Here is a 16045-nt window from a genome sequence, read left to right on the forward strand (position 1 = left end):
TCAGACACAGTTCAGTGTCTCCTCTGTCTCACCTTTTTAATGGATAATGCAAATAGCTAACTCATGATGGTATAATGGCATATTTGTGCATCTGTACCCTGTGTTAGAGACCTTGTGATGAGAGAGGTTCAGAATGTTCAGAATTGTAATGTCTAAGGCATGTTTTGTTTGGTCTAAAGACGTCACCCAACCAAGGCTATTGGCGTCCTGTCCCTCTCCCTAAAAGACTGTTGCGAGATTTGGCAAATCGTCATTCCCTACTAGACTCTAACTTGTGAGGATGTAGGGATGAACGTATTTTTGTCTGCAGAAGAAAATGCTTTGGCAAAATAAACCACGGAGAAAAAGCTGATCCTGTTTGTTGATCTTTATTGAAGAATCTATTTCCACAACAACAGGAAATGTGCTTTATCGTGATATATATCGTTATCCAGGATATGAAATGACCTATATCATGATATGAGATTTTGGTCATATTGCCCAGCCCTAGCTTTTTTTGTAATTTCTCTAAAAACGTAGCGATACCTATTAAGTAGTTAAATATTTATGACTATAAATAATAAAATCACCCCTATGAAGCCATGGTTAATATAGTGTATAAATCTTTGAAAGATAATTTATCATTGCAAATATTGTTGTTTTTACCATTATTCCAAAGCCATTAAAAATAAACATGGCACTTATGTAAAGCCAGTTACAAAGGGAAAAAAGCAGTCACTGTAACACTGGTGCATTGCAAGAATACTGAGATATAACCAAGCTATTTTGGGCAGCACAAATGCATTATTATGAGCAGTGTAGTGCAGAGTATTTAAGAATAATTCAACTATGAATCACAGAGGACAGAGAACAGCTGCTGCATTGCTCTCTGTAGGTTGAAACTTACAAGCATGCAAGACCTCTGGTCCTAATCAGCTAAATTACAGCAAGTATTTTCAATTAACTAAGTGATGTATTATAGAACATGCACGCTATATAACGTGTTGTTGAAAATCAACAATTGTAAACCATTTATTCACGTACACAAAGTGAGATACTAACCCTTATCATGTGGAATCTCCAATAGAAATGTGGGCCAAATTAAGGAAGAATCTAACTCTTGTGACTGCTGACCACAGGGAGTTATTTTACTTTCTACTCTTATAGCTCTTAGCAAGTATTGCAATTTGTGTGCTTTGTTTGTTTCTCGCTCTAGACAGAAGAAGACAATAAACAGATGCAATAGGATTAGAAAGAAAAAAGAAAACAAAGGAGCATTGAGAGCAGTTGTTCAGTCTAAATAATTAAGAAGTGATTAGGACGTGACCAAAGACTTCTGTGGACAGGGCTGAAGCTCTCCATTTGTAAAATATGCGTTATTGTACCCAGCAGTGAAGAAATCTCATGGCTCCCACTTTTCCATTTTCCACTTGACAGCAACCGTCCTTAGTATTCTCTTCCTCCCTTCTAACTCTACATCTAAATGTCTTTCTTCATTCTTTTTCATATTATATTTTGCTCCTCTGCCTTTTTCATGTGTGTACCCACTCATCATTGTATAGAAGACTGTACATTTCTCATCTCTTGGCACTTTTTAAAACATTTCTGACACTTTTTTTTCACGTTCATTTAATCATGTCGACATTTCATTTTATGCCATGCTCTTTCATTTGATAAAACCCCATATATTTTTGTTTTCAGAGAGTCCTGTCTGCTCCATTGTGAAATAACTGTTTTTTGCTAATGAAGTGCTAATTTAAATTGTGATGATATTTTAATCACTCTAAGCAAAAGGAGAGCTTGTAGATGCCTGAGCCCGGCAGGAGTTTAGCACATTATTGAAGCGTTGGCTCCAGATATATTAAGCTTTTAGATGATCTGTAAGTAAATGCATTATTCTATGTCTCTGTGTACCTGTGTATATTCATGGATTTAGAAAACATCACGTACACAGCAAGTGCAGACAGTGAAGAAGAACTGCAACATTACTGAATGTGAGCCCACTGTAAATGAAATAGAAACAAGAAAAGCAATGTTGTTTGGAGGAATGGGTTCTGAGATCTCTGATGAAATACATTGCAGAGTGACAAAGGGTCAGTGAGACTGTGGATTCTGAGGTTCAAAGTTGTGTGCTTTTAACAAGATAAAGATAACACTGTCTGATTACAAAACCAGAGACTGCAAAACACATCCGCATGCACAAAGCGAGTCTTAGAGCAAGTTGGGAAGGTGAGGGAACTTTTTCCAATTGACCAAAGCATTGTCAGTGGCATTGTGCCTGAAAAACGATGGCGTTGGGCAAGTGATTCTCTGCGAGATTGATTACATGCACAAATCAAATAAATGGCAAAACAACATTTCATAGCATAGTTTTACCGGGTAAGATATATTAAACTGCCTGACACTTTTTTACATTTCTGATTTAATTTATGACTGGTGGTGGACGGGATATGATTGAAGAAGGTACTGGAAAGATAGTCTACGCCCAAAGACTGTATAAAATATACATGTATACATGGCCCTATTTAGATGATCTATAGCACATTGTCTAAAGCGGTGGTTCTAAACCAGAGGTCTGGGGACCAGCAGTGGTCCTTGAGGGAGTTATAGTGAGTTCAGTGTAAGTGAGAGCCAGAAGAGTGACTATTCTAATCATAGGTTTCACTTCCTAGACGGTTCTCTCCTCAACTGCAGTTGCCGACTATAGAATTCTGGCCTTAATCATATCTAAAAACCAAAATCAATTTAAATGGAAATCCATGAAGTGACATCTTATTAAATGGGGGTCCATGACCTAATGTGTATCAATTTATGGGTCCTTGACATGAAAAAGGTTGAGAACCACTTGTCCAAAGTGCATGGCAATTGCATTTAGGGCGGGTCCAACTCCACTTTGCTAGCTAGACGGCGCATAATCTGGATGCAAGGTAAGACACAATAGGCCAGATGCCTCTGTGCCAATGTAAAATAGAGCCCCTTGTCTCTGTGACATCACCCGTAGGTTCCTGAAGACCCAAAATTAAGGACAAATTCACCCCTTGTGTATTTGTCATGAATGAAAAAATAAGCTGTTGAGACCTAAAGTGTTTTTGTTGTTGTGCATTTTAACATGGGGGCTTTTGAATGGGACTGGAAGATGGAATTGACCCCTGACACTAATAAACCTGTAATAAACCTGCAGCTGTAAAGTTTTATAGGAGCAGCGAGTCATCGTACACACCTTTAAGTCTCTCCCTCATTAAAAAAAAAAAAAAAAAAAAAAATCTATCCATAATGTTATGACCTCTGGCTCATGATAACAGCCGCTTGTAAATGGAAGGTCATTGGTTCAATCCCACCAGAGAAAAACTAGGAGGGGAAACAGAAGTGTTTGCCCCCACGATAAATTTAGATGGAATTATATTTACCATGTCGGTATGTTCAGGGCTTTAATCTCCAACTGCACAGTGGCAAACATATCAGACTGTGGTTGTACTGGGAAGCTTCCAGTTGCACATGTGTGTACAGTAAAAGTGTGAGTTTGAACAGGGTCTTCCTGAAAAAGAGAGCTTTACTCTCAGGGCACCTTTCCCGGATAAATATAAAGTAAAAAAATCCTTTACCTGAACAAAAAACCTGTGAAATGAAAATAAATTGATTGTCAGTAGTCATTAGTTTAATTTTACTGGCTTTCTTGTTTCTATTCACAATGTTCAAGTGTGTGAATGTGCAAATATTTGAAGCAGATGTCTGAAGGAGAAAGAGTTCACACATACCAGATAGAAAACATTGTGTCATAAATATTGACATCTCATTGTGACAGCTGCAAACTCCTAAGTTCCTGTCTGTACCTCCTCAGCAAACACAGACAAAAACACAGAAACACACACACACACACACACACACACACACACACACACACACACACACACACACACACACACACACACACACACACACACACACACACACACACACACACACACACACACAAACACCCTTTTGTGTCAACAGAAGATTCTGAGCTGTGTTGAAAGCATGTACAGTAGTCGGAGCGACACTCTGTCTTCTGGGGGAAATACTGACTGCCACAAAGAGATGCTGGATTTGCTTTCTGGGACCGGTTTGAACTGCCTGTTACTCCTGGAGCTCACTGTGCTGAGCATCTGGAGCAAAATAAAGTGCAGAATATAAGCAGAATGGTATTTGATCATAAGAATATTGTACGGCCATATAAATAGCAAGGGATAAAAGTCCTATTTGCAGTATGTAATGGCAAAAACTAGTTTGCTACGTTGCTATGTTTGCTTTATGAAAATGTGTTAAGACAATACGTTTATATTTAATTCACGGACATGTGAGCTCTCAGTGACATTCTTGTTAGCTCCATTTTTACCTGATCTTCGTCTTATTTGATTGACCCACTCAATAACATCCAACTTACTCCTGCTGATCCATTGCAACACTTGTGTGGTATAGGTCTGTATCATATAGAGACTAAAGCAGCATCTTAGGTGAGTGATGTCTGGTTGACAGCTCAATCTCATAAACAACCGGGATGGGCTTGAAGTTATTGAGCATGGTGGGTAGGTCTGCGAGTGGCCAAATCACTTCATCACATTTGCCAATCTTCCTCCAGCTCTAATGTAATTAGTGTGGATCTCCTTTGCCTGATCTGGCCTTTTGTTGTTTGATAAATGCAATTAGATAAAATGGGTATCAGTAAGCTAAGGCCTAGGCAGTCTGAAAAATGTGACAAGAAAGTCATTGTCATTAACAAAGTGGCTGAAAAGGTGCTTACCTCACTTCACGTTGAAGTGAGATTAAAATTGCATGCACCCACACACAAACACAAACACACACCTAAGTATCTCCATATGGTTAACAGAAAATGTAAATATGTGATAAAACTAAATATCTGTACACAATCTCTCACAAAGTCGCTACAATGTGAATCTCTATAAACATATATCTACAATTGAATGCAGTATATGAAGGCAGCAGGAAAAAATATTGGTATCAGAAGGGTTCTGGTTTTAGTCTGTAGCCCCAGTAGTATTGACCAATCAAGTTTGAATGGGCTTTTTTTTGCATAAAGGTAAACGCTCTATCTCTAGAAGAGATTGAATGCACTGCCAAATCAGATCTGAGAGATAAGCTAGAGTGTTGTCTTGACCTAAAACACAAAATATTGACTCACACTGTAAACAATAACTGGCCCATGGAAGACCACCAGAACCACAGAAATATTGGCCATTGCCCCTGTAGACTAAATTGTGGTCAAACCAATAGCCAAGATTGTGTAAACATTGACGTATGGCTTTAAACTTCAACATTTCTGACCCACACAAATATTACTGGACATTTAATTGAATTCTTTAATCACTTAATAACATTCATGAAGCCAGAATTAACAGGTATTTGACCACTTGAAGGCTGCAGAATCCAGCAGTCACATCATTGACATTGACAACCTTGTGCATAAATTGATATAGCGAACATGTTAGCAAATAGTTGCTTGTTTATACATCCAACAAATTCAAGGTAACATTAGCATTTGTTTGGTGTTGTGTTTCTCTCCAACTGCTGAACGAAAGTCCAAAATTCCCAAAAATTCTACAAAAGGGGTGAGAGTGAAAACAATACAGTTGTAACGCATAAAGTCAAAACAATGAGCTAAGGATGCTAAAATACTCCATGGAGCTGAAGAGAATGGGTTGGGTGATAATTTTCTGTGGTTTCATCACTATGAGTGACCCCTTTCACATTACACATAGTCGTTTGACCCATTTGTTAACATTAAGAAGCACTGAAAAGCCTTCAGAATGTAAAGTTGTACATAATATTTTCATCTAGTTAATCGTCTTCTAGATTCCTATTTATCAAAGAGTGAGTTAAAACACTGATGATTGACCATATGACCCACTAATGAAAGCACTTCCACTTGCCTAGAGTATTCCATTCTGACGGTCTGTGGCGATATACCCTCACCAGATGTATATAGGCCGCCATGTTAGAGATGCTGCTGACAATAGTTGGTCTGGTCCTCACGGTTACGCTGTGTTCACTTGTAATCGGAAATCGGGAACTTCCAACTTGCCTGTTTGTAAAGGCAGAAGTGTAATAGGAACATGGATGTGTGTATGTATTGAAGAGGGTAACATCTAGGGGACCTACGAAAAGTAGAGAGGTGAATGTGTTTACAAAAGAGCAAAAAAAAAGTCAACCCAATGACCGTGATAAGATAAAGGGCTCTGAAGAACAGGCTCACCTGCAGTTACATCTTACCGCCAAAGCGGCCGCTAGAAACAAGATATCTCAAATCCTACGGAGTACAACTTTAAGATAGAGATAGATAAATTGAATCTCTTACAAAAATCTGTTTATGCCTCATCACTCCCCAAACAAATACAACAGCCCTCGTAAGCCCAATATCTTCTCTACATTTTTGGCTTGCCATGCCGTCTCAAAGACCTTCTGCGATCCTATGCAGGTCTTGTGTAAACCTTCTATTTTTTGAATGTGGTCCAGCTTAGTGTTCTTTATTTCTTATATAAATTATCCTTTTTCCTTAGTCTGTGCTTTTAAAGATTTATTAGCCTCTCCTAATGATTCACAGATTTACCATTTGGATCAGATAGGCGAGGTAAAAAGAACATTTATTGAAACATGCAAGGCTTACTGGATATTTGGGTGTCTACTTTGACGTGGAGTAAGGTCGTGCAATCTGCTCATGGTCAGATTAAATTAATCAAGATGATTGATAGATGTACTGAACTAACAAAAACACGTAGGACTTGAAATGAAGTATGAGTAAACAGAAAACACTCACAAGAGGGTTGGAGTTGGAACAGTCAACTTATAAGATCGGGGGCTATTGGCTGAAAGTAATCAAAAATATAAAACATATAAATGCTGTAGAAGAACATAATTTGACTCAAATGGCTGCATGTGGTGAGGACCAGTACAGTTGAAAAGTGTTCTGTCCAAGCATTTAATTTTGAGTGAGCTAAAAGTATAAAATGAATTAAATTAGCATGTAATACATTCATTCAGGTTTTTAAATTTTGCAACACTTGCATAATGATTTGGGACTGACTCAAGAGCAAGTCAAGTGGTATTAAAGTTATTGAATATGAATCTGGCCATATACAGTATTATGAGGTAGAACAGCACTGTGAAGTTTGTTCTTCACACTCATAAACACCATGTGAAACAATATGGATAGGATTGGCTATTGGGAAAATGAATGGAAAACCATATGGTGAGCTAATGTTTCATTTGTCTCTAAATTACTGCCAACAGGAGTCGGTTATTTCCCTCTGAATGACATTTTTCTTATGTGCATGTGCCAAATCCAGCCGTGATATGGTACATTTCAAAGCTGCTCCTGAGGATTAATTTGACTGGGTGGATAAACCTGACTGTGCAGTTACAAAGATAGCCAGCAGTGATGTTGGAGGGTAAACAGTGTGTGGGATGAACTCAAAATGATCGGCAAGTAAGATAGCATGATTATAGCCTATAAGAAATAATGCTATGCAGGATTAAGCTGGTAAAAAGGTTTATCGTTCAGTCCAACGCAAGCAGCGCTACATGATTAGCATTTGTGTGATCTCTTGTTTTTTCTCCATAGTCTGGATATTTACTTGTCTGTATTCATGCTGTGATTGGCAAAGTGGCAGAAAACATGATCACATGCAATTTGAGCAAACCTGCTGACAAGGACTTTTATCTGCAGCATCTGGACTCTTCAGGAACCTACGCAAGGATCCTTTTTGTGGACTTCAGCTCTGCGTTCAATACCATTATCCCGGCTGTAGGGGGATTACAGATTTGCTATGAAACTGGGGAAACCAACTCGAACTCTTGGATCATCAGCCTCAAGGCTAGGTCCCTTTACCTCTGCTCTTCTACCTGTACAACAACAGAAGCCCTCCAGTCACCAGTCCGTAATGCTCCTGAAGTTTGTGGATGACACTACCCTCGTTGGGGTCAGACAGACAGAAAAACTTAGAATTAAACACTATAAAGACAGTAGATATGGTTGTGGATTTTAAGAAGAATGCAGCCCCACCCAACCCCGTCACCCTGTGTGACCTCCTTCTCAACACTGTGAAGTCCTTCCATTTTCTGGAGACCATCAATGGTCACCTAGGGCCTTAAGTGGGAGCTGAACATCAGCTTCTTAATCAAAAAATCCAAGTGGAGGATGTTCTTCCTGTGGCAGCTGAGGGAGTTTAACGTGACAGACAATGATGCTGCACTTCTACACTGCCTTCATCTAGTCTATCCTCACCTCCTCCTCCATTGCCATATGATCCACTGCAGCCACTGCCAAGGACAAGGGCAGACTGCAGTATATTCACTCTTCTTTGTAGAAAAGTTGATTGGCTGCAATATGCCATCCCTCCAGTTCTTGCAGGAAAGATTGTGGCGGACCGGTCCCACCACAGACACAATTTGAGCCAATCCCCTCTTGCAGGAGGCTGCACTCTATAAGGCCCAAAACCTCAAACTACAAAGACAATTTCTTCCCATCCACAGCTGGCCTCATCAATAAAGTCTTGGACCCCTGTTTTGAAGTGTGACACAGGCATTGTCTTACATAAAAATTGTAAGACAATGAGACCATTGCAGTGAAGGTATTTCATGTTGCCGAAGGAGGTTCACATAAACATATCCATCCTGCCATCTGGCTGTACAAGAGGCCCAACTGCTGCTGCAGAAAACCTCCCCCAAATCATGACATGACATTGCTAAAGTTCAATTTATTTGGGTCTGATGGGAAACGATTTTGTTCGGCATCGGACTGGGGAAAGACTGACTTCTTTAGTCACTTTGTGTAAGTGTCTAAAGAAGTCAGTTAAATTTGGAGGAGGCAGTGTCAGAGTCCAGATGTAAACCTCGTAGAGATTCTCTGGAAAATCCTTGGCAACAAAGTAATGGCTAAAAAACTCTGTGGAAGAGATTGCAAGAAGAATGGACCAGAGCAGTGTGAGAAACTAGTGATGACCTGTGGGCACAGATGTGCTGAAGTCCTTCAAAGCAAGGGCCTCTACACTTCCTATTCATTTTTGGACCCTATAGCCGTAAGAAAACATTGTTTAAATCCTCTCTGCTAACACAGTGGTTAGTGTTCTCAAATTTTGCTCTGTTTTTTTCACAGGCTAAAAGTTTTTGTTGAAGTGCCTTGGTTATTTTGAAAAACATAGCCACAACTGATATTCTATCAAATTCTGAATGATGAAAAATAACAGTATATTAGAATTAATCGAGTATTTATGATTTGTTCTTCGACTACTATCGCCATACACTGCATATTTTTTTGATGCTAATTCTGTGAACCTTTGCACATTTCCTAGAATACATCTTTGCACATTATTGCCTGGATCTGAACAGTTGCACTGTACATATTTTTAAAACATGATTGTTATCTCTTTTCTATTCTATGTTTCTTGTCTTTGCACCACAATGCCAAGGGAATTCCTTGTATGTGAATACCTACATGGCAACAAACCGTATTCAGATTTTTAAAACTCTCAAATTGTAGGTCTGTAAGCTCTTAAGTCTAGCTTTCTATAAGCTAATGTAGCACAAATCTAATTGTGTTTGCTTGGAATCTAAGGTATGTGTATAATTCTTTGTCTGAACCCTAATAAAGCAAGCATGTCTGGTAAAACATTGGAACGTGCATTAAATTATTATGCAGAGAAATCAAAGTGTGTGAATATCTCTTAGTTTTGAGTTATTTAGTCTGTGCATTTTTCTTCAAAGCCAATTTAGATCCTTACTTGAAGTAAACACCTTTTTTTTCCTGTGACGTTTCTCGGGGCACTGCATGCAATTTATACCACTAACAAGCATAAATTACACTGGGGACTAAAAACCATTTGGCTCTCCATGAATTCCCGCTTTAGCAGTTTTGAAAAGAGAAAATTGCAGAAGCCTTTTTTTAGTCATTTTGCATTTTGAAAGGTAACACTCAAGGATGCCAACACTGTCGGCATCAAAAGATTGAGACTGGGAATGTTGAATAGTCACATATGAGACACATCATTTCAATTCTCCACGAATAATGTGCGTGACATGAGTGATGGATGATTCTCCATCTTCTGGAAGTCTTTCATGTGAGGATGCTTACCAGACCTAGCATTTAACCAATCCAGTGGCATGAGGATGAAAGAGGATGAGGCAGCTGGACAAAACGGTAACAACAACAGAGTTAGAAATCTGTGAACCCACAATAAAGGACAAGTTTGTAACCATCCAATATAGTCTCACTTATATATAGAAGAAAGATACTAAATGATTGTATTAATAATTATGGTATCTCTGACTCCATACATTTCTAATATATTTTCTGAAAAAAAAATCCTTACTGAACTAACAGTATGTCTAATTCATATGCCATTCCTCTCTAATCCAATGTTCAGATCACACCGGCATTTCATCTCTATTCCTCGTCTTCCCCACGGTATGTCTAAATCCCTCAAAGCCTTTGTGCTACCTGCCTGGTAGGGAGGCAAACATCCCTTACTTTTCATACTGTTTCATAAACTTTGCAAGTAGAGTCTTTTTCGTCCTACGTGTGCAGAATTGGGACTGTGAGATAAGGCTGGGGACATGAAATACTCCGTTCCAGCCATAGCAAACATTTCCTCCAAGTCTTTCCCAAATTCCCTATGAATCTCTGCATATGAGCAATTTATTTATATGTGTGCAAGACTCTTAACGATCGAGTTTCTCTGAGAACATGACAACAATTTTAGACCCTTAAAACTTTAGTCGAATGTTTGGACTTTGTTCATCATTATGTGAGTAAGTACTGAAATATCATGGTATACCATTTTTGCTATATAAAACTTGACAATATACATCATGCGGCTGAAAAATTGATTGTGATATTAACTGAATCTATGTGAGCTGTATAGTGCTGAGGCAGAGCGTCCAATGGTGCTTGTTTTAAGCATCATTCCAAAATAATGAGCCAGCTCCATGTAGATCCAAAGTGTATTTTCTTCTAGCTTTGACTTCTTGGTTCTTCCATCTGTGTTTTTTGGCCACGAACACTCAGTAGAGTTCTCGACTGATTGACTGAATTTGGCAAGGCTGTTAGAGCCTAACTTGATATTACCACTATGAGTCGCCAGAGTCATCCATCCACCCATCCATCCAGCTTCAACTGACTGTCACTAACGGGGTTGTGGGGGGGCTTAAGCCGATCCCAGCTGACATTGGGCGTGAGGCGGGGTACACCCTGGACAGGACACCAGTCTATCACAGGGCACATAGAGACAGACAGAAACAAACAACCATCACATTTACATCCACGGGCAATTTAGAGTCACCAATTAACACATGCATGTCTTTGGACTGTGGGAGCAAGCCAGGGAACCCGGAGAGAACCCATACAGACACGGGGAGAACATGCAAACTCCACACAGAAGAGCCCCAGCAAACCAGGAACACTCTTGCTGTGAGGCGACAGTGCTAACCACAACACCATGCTGCCCTTGCAAGAGTCAGATATTTTTCATTTCTATACCTAAGCACAATAATGTATGGCATTTTATTTTGATTTTACATCTGTGTCATTATTTTAGAAAACTAGTAAAGGTGAATAAATAGGATTTTTTCAATTGTCACTTCATTATCAGTCAGACTTTGTTTAAAGCATCACCAAACACATCTAACTTTGATCCTTCGATTGTGAAACAAACAAAGCAGAGAGCTGACTATATCTTCACACCCCAACAGCACACATACATAAATACATATTTAACATTCTTAAGTCTTAAATTAAAACCTTTAAGTATAGATTATTTTTTCATCATTTCATTCACTTTAGTCTACTCTAATATATCCTTCTAGTTAACCTTTCAGATTTGGTAGCCATTTTACATCCTTGTCATGGTTAAATCACTCTGTTATAAATTACAAGACGGTTTTGTTACTGTTACTTAGTGAAGACATCTTTCAAATATGATTAAATGAATGAAGGTTGGGTTCACAAATCTTACCAGTCAAGATTTGATGGTGTGGGACTTTGTGTGTTTGTCCCAAAAACATTAAGTTAATTTCCCACTACTACTCTGTCATCATCATCATCGCCCTCCCACACAGCGTGATGTCTCGCCAGGTGGCAGCAATCACTCTTCATTGACAGTTATTGATTTATTTTGGATCCGGTCTTCATCTCTCTGCATTAATAATACATGTCTGAGCAGTAGTAATGTGCTGTGGTAAATCATTTACTTTGGCAATATTATTTTTACACATTTAATGCTCATCTTTTACATATATCTGCAGTTAAACTTGGTAATCCCTAACCTATGAGCAGTGTAGTCTTTAGCTTAAGTTAGCCCTGAAAAAGATACTTTGCCCATTTTAATCCAAGTCTGTGTCATGGCAACAAGGTTGTTGTGTTCAGAAGAACTGTTTGGCCTGTCTCAGTAGCCGAAGTCCCAGCATAAAAGAGCATCGGAGATCTCCTGAAAAAATCTGTATTTTGGCATATCTCCTGAACACAATGCCCACATTGCCATGACACAGACCTGGATTAACATGGGTAAGTGGTCTTTTTAAGTTGCAATTTAGTACAAGTTGCCATTAGACACAGTACACTGTGTCTAATGGCAACCTTTCCTGCTGTCTCAAACACTCAACATGGTACCCCTCAAATCATCTGCAGCCTTCCTCACCTTTGACTTTAGTAGCAGTAAAAATCAATTGATATGATCCATTCTGCTCACATGCCTCGCTGCAGAACCAGTCTCCATCATCCAGAAGTGCTTGTTCCGGGTTCGTGCATGACAGATGAAAACCAGGAACCTCCATTGAAATTGCTGCAGCACTGCACCATAACCACCCCTCGATTTAAAATGAGAAAATTAAAGAGGTGATTTATGACACAACAAAAGTGTTGATGCAATACTAAAATTATATGTGGCATCTTCATTTGTATGATCTAATGAGTAATTGTAAAACCTACCTTGGTGCTCTTGTTTTTGCTGTGGTAGCTGAGATGTCCTCCGTGTTTGGCAGCATATATGCCTCTACATCCTACTTTTCAATGGCCGACAGCCCTGCAATTTGTCAGCTGTCCTCTACAGGAAGATCAGCTGTTTATTCAGCCGTTTGTGCAGTGTAGCATTATATACATGGTACTCAGCATACTGTAAGAACTTGAGAGGGACTAATAATGATAAATTAATCCCAGGTCTGCTGATCATAATGCAAAACTAGATAGAGCATACAGCAACACAGTTTTTCATAGTTAAGCATAGTGTAATTTCGGTGTACCTCAGTGAAGTGTTAAGTGCTAAAGTATTGATTGATTCTATCATCAATGGGAATGTTGAATGCATTTTAGGTAAAATATCCCTTGTGAGGATATGCAATGGCTCTTATCCCCAGTGATTCCTTTATCTTTCTCTAACAATGAGTGTCACCCTTTGTGTGTATGACTGTTTGAAGGTAATAATAATTCGTCTGTTTGCCTGCTGGCAGATAACTTCCTTCTGGAACTCAACTAGAGTCTCCACAAGCCGCTCCAAATGCAGAACAGGAGTTGCACCGTTGCATCTGGCATGAAAACAGTGGACCATGTGCTCCACACTCATGCCATCCCCACAGCAGAGGACAGGCTGCCGAACATTATGGATGACCAGCATGAATCCCTGGCAGACATAGATTATGTCCAGAACTGTAATGGTGGTACTGGGGTGTGACAAAACCACACTGAAGCTGCTCTATTCAGGGAGGAAAGGCCTGTGTGACTGAGGATTCTTAAGAAATTCTTAAGATTCTTAAGAAAACTTCCTTTAGCTCAGCCATCATTTCCTTTGCAAACTAGAATTACCGTATTGCAGTTGTTTGCCTCTGCAAACAGTCAAGTTGCAGTTTACATCCATGTAATATAAGTGAAGACTTTGAAGGAATTTAAAAAAAAATGATGAGTGTACCCACGACCCGACCCCGGATAAGCTGATGAAGATGAGATGAGATGAGATAATGAGCGTAGGAATTCTTGCGTCATGGACAAAAATACATTTTGACCTCCTAATTAATTCCTCTTTGAGTCCTAGTGGGCATTTGTACGACATTTGAAGAAAATTCCTTGAGGTGTTCCTGAGATATCACGTTCACAAGAATGGGACAGATGTGTGGTTACATTGACCATGACCTCCAAAATTGAATCAGTTCATTCTTAAGCCAAATTTGAAGAAACTCCCTCCAGGGGTCCCTATGATATGTGGTTCACAAGATTGGGGTAGACAGACGGACAGACAGATGGATGGATGGATGGATGGATGGATGGATGGATGGACAACCGAAAAACGTAATTCCTCCAGCCACAGTGGTCACTTGCGGGGAGGCATAAAAGTTACATTATAATTCAGTTTACCAGTTCTTTTGACTATGGAAATTAATAAATTGATAACCAACAACAAAGAAAAGGATGATAAGATAGAATGAAGATAATGGTAAATAAAATGTATCTCAAATTTACATGGAACTTCAATGAATGACTGAATCATTGACATTGGGCTTCTTCTGGATCCAGTATTTTCTTGTATTTCTACTGACAACCAGACAATAGCTGCAACTAAAAAAAATAAGTGCATCCATAATAGTTTTTCCAGTGCAGTCCAATCAGTCTTCTGTCCTGATTGCGCAGATTAGTCGAGTTTTGGAGTGTAAAATAAAACCTACTTCCATCTTTGCTCCAGATAACAGTCATATTTGTACAACCACAAAAAGTTCTTGTCAGGAAATGTAAAGAAGTGATGTTTTGAGTGTTTGTGAAAACAACCAGCGGTGTTGTTTTTGTGATGAGGACAGTCTCCCTAAGGAGGACGTACATTTAAAAGCCTTCCTTTGTATTTTTTTAAATGTGTACACATGTTTTAACTGAGCAATCACATTAAACTTAGTACCACTGAGTTTACTGGTTTGGCTAAACCAGTTCAAAAATCACAGCTAAGCTAACCTCAACTAACCTTGTTTTGTTGTGTTAAAAGACAATGAAGCTTATCACCTCAGCATATGAGTACATTTGAAAACACTAAATTACATTGTGTAACTCTGATATTGAGTGACTATTTTGATTGTGTCGCAATACTAGAATTACAAAGTTTACTCAATACCATTTTAGATACCACAGGGAGAAAGTTACAAAAAATGAAGGCCGAATTTTTAAAATAAAGGTTAGAAAAATAAACATTAATAACAACACTTTAAAAAAAGTCTAGTAGAAAGTAAAAAGTAAACAAAACCGTGGGTTGAATATATGACAAAGTCTTTCAATTTCTCTTGTTTGTTTTATTGTGTTGTATAACTCAGTGATTTCTGTAATTAAATGATTCCATGAAGGAGGTTAAACCTTGGATTCAGTTGGTAAATAAGTTGATGTTAGCCAGGTTTCTCCACAGAGTAAACATGGATCTGGTCCATGCTAATGTACTCAGCTACAGTCCTGCTATCTTCTGCTTTTCTGGTGACTTGGCTCCATATTATCGTTGCTGATTAAAAAGAATTGGTATAGCAGGCTGCCAGTGTTTCTGTCTCATTGCTGGTTGACTTTCAGACATGTTATTGTGTCATCCTATTAATGAAAGTCTCTTAACTTTAGACGAGTTGTCTGTTAGCTGCTTAGCTCCACCGCTAACGTTACTGTTTATTATTAGACATTAGGCACTAGATGCTATCTGCTGGCGGTTTGTTTACATCCAAACCTCACTTTTGCATTGTTCATTTTCTACTTAAACCAGTAGAGAAGGTCCTCCAGCAGCCTCGCTAGCTGTATTCATTCAGCTCTGTGATGTTAACGTGATTAACCAGCGATCATTTGCTCAGAGAGACGAGCTGTAGCTGTCTGTCTGCAGTGCAACTCGGTAACGTTACGCCTCCAGGAGGCGGAGGAAGGTGGAGGCTGCACTGCTGAAGTGAGTATCTAATCTAATTTTTTTTTTACACCCTATTAGTTAACTAAATGATTTGCAAGTAGTAGTAGTATGTGCATTTCCCTGCCCACAATATATTTGCAGTATTATTTTGTTTTAACTGCTCAATTAAAATACAT

The sequence above is a fragment of the Echiichthys vipera genome (assembly GCF_963691815.1).
Source record: "Echiichthys vipera genome assembly, chromosome: 16".
In the NCBI taxonomy this organism is placed as follows: domain Eukaryota; kingdom Metazoa; phylum Chordata; class Actinopteri; order Perciformes; family Trachinidae; genus Echiichthys; species Echiichthys vipera.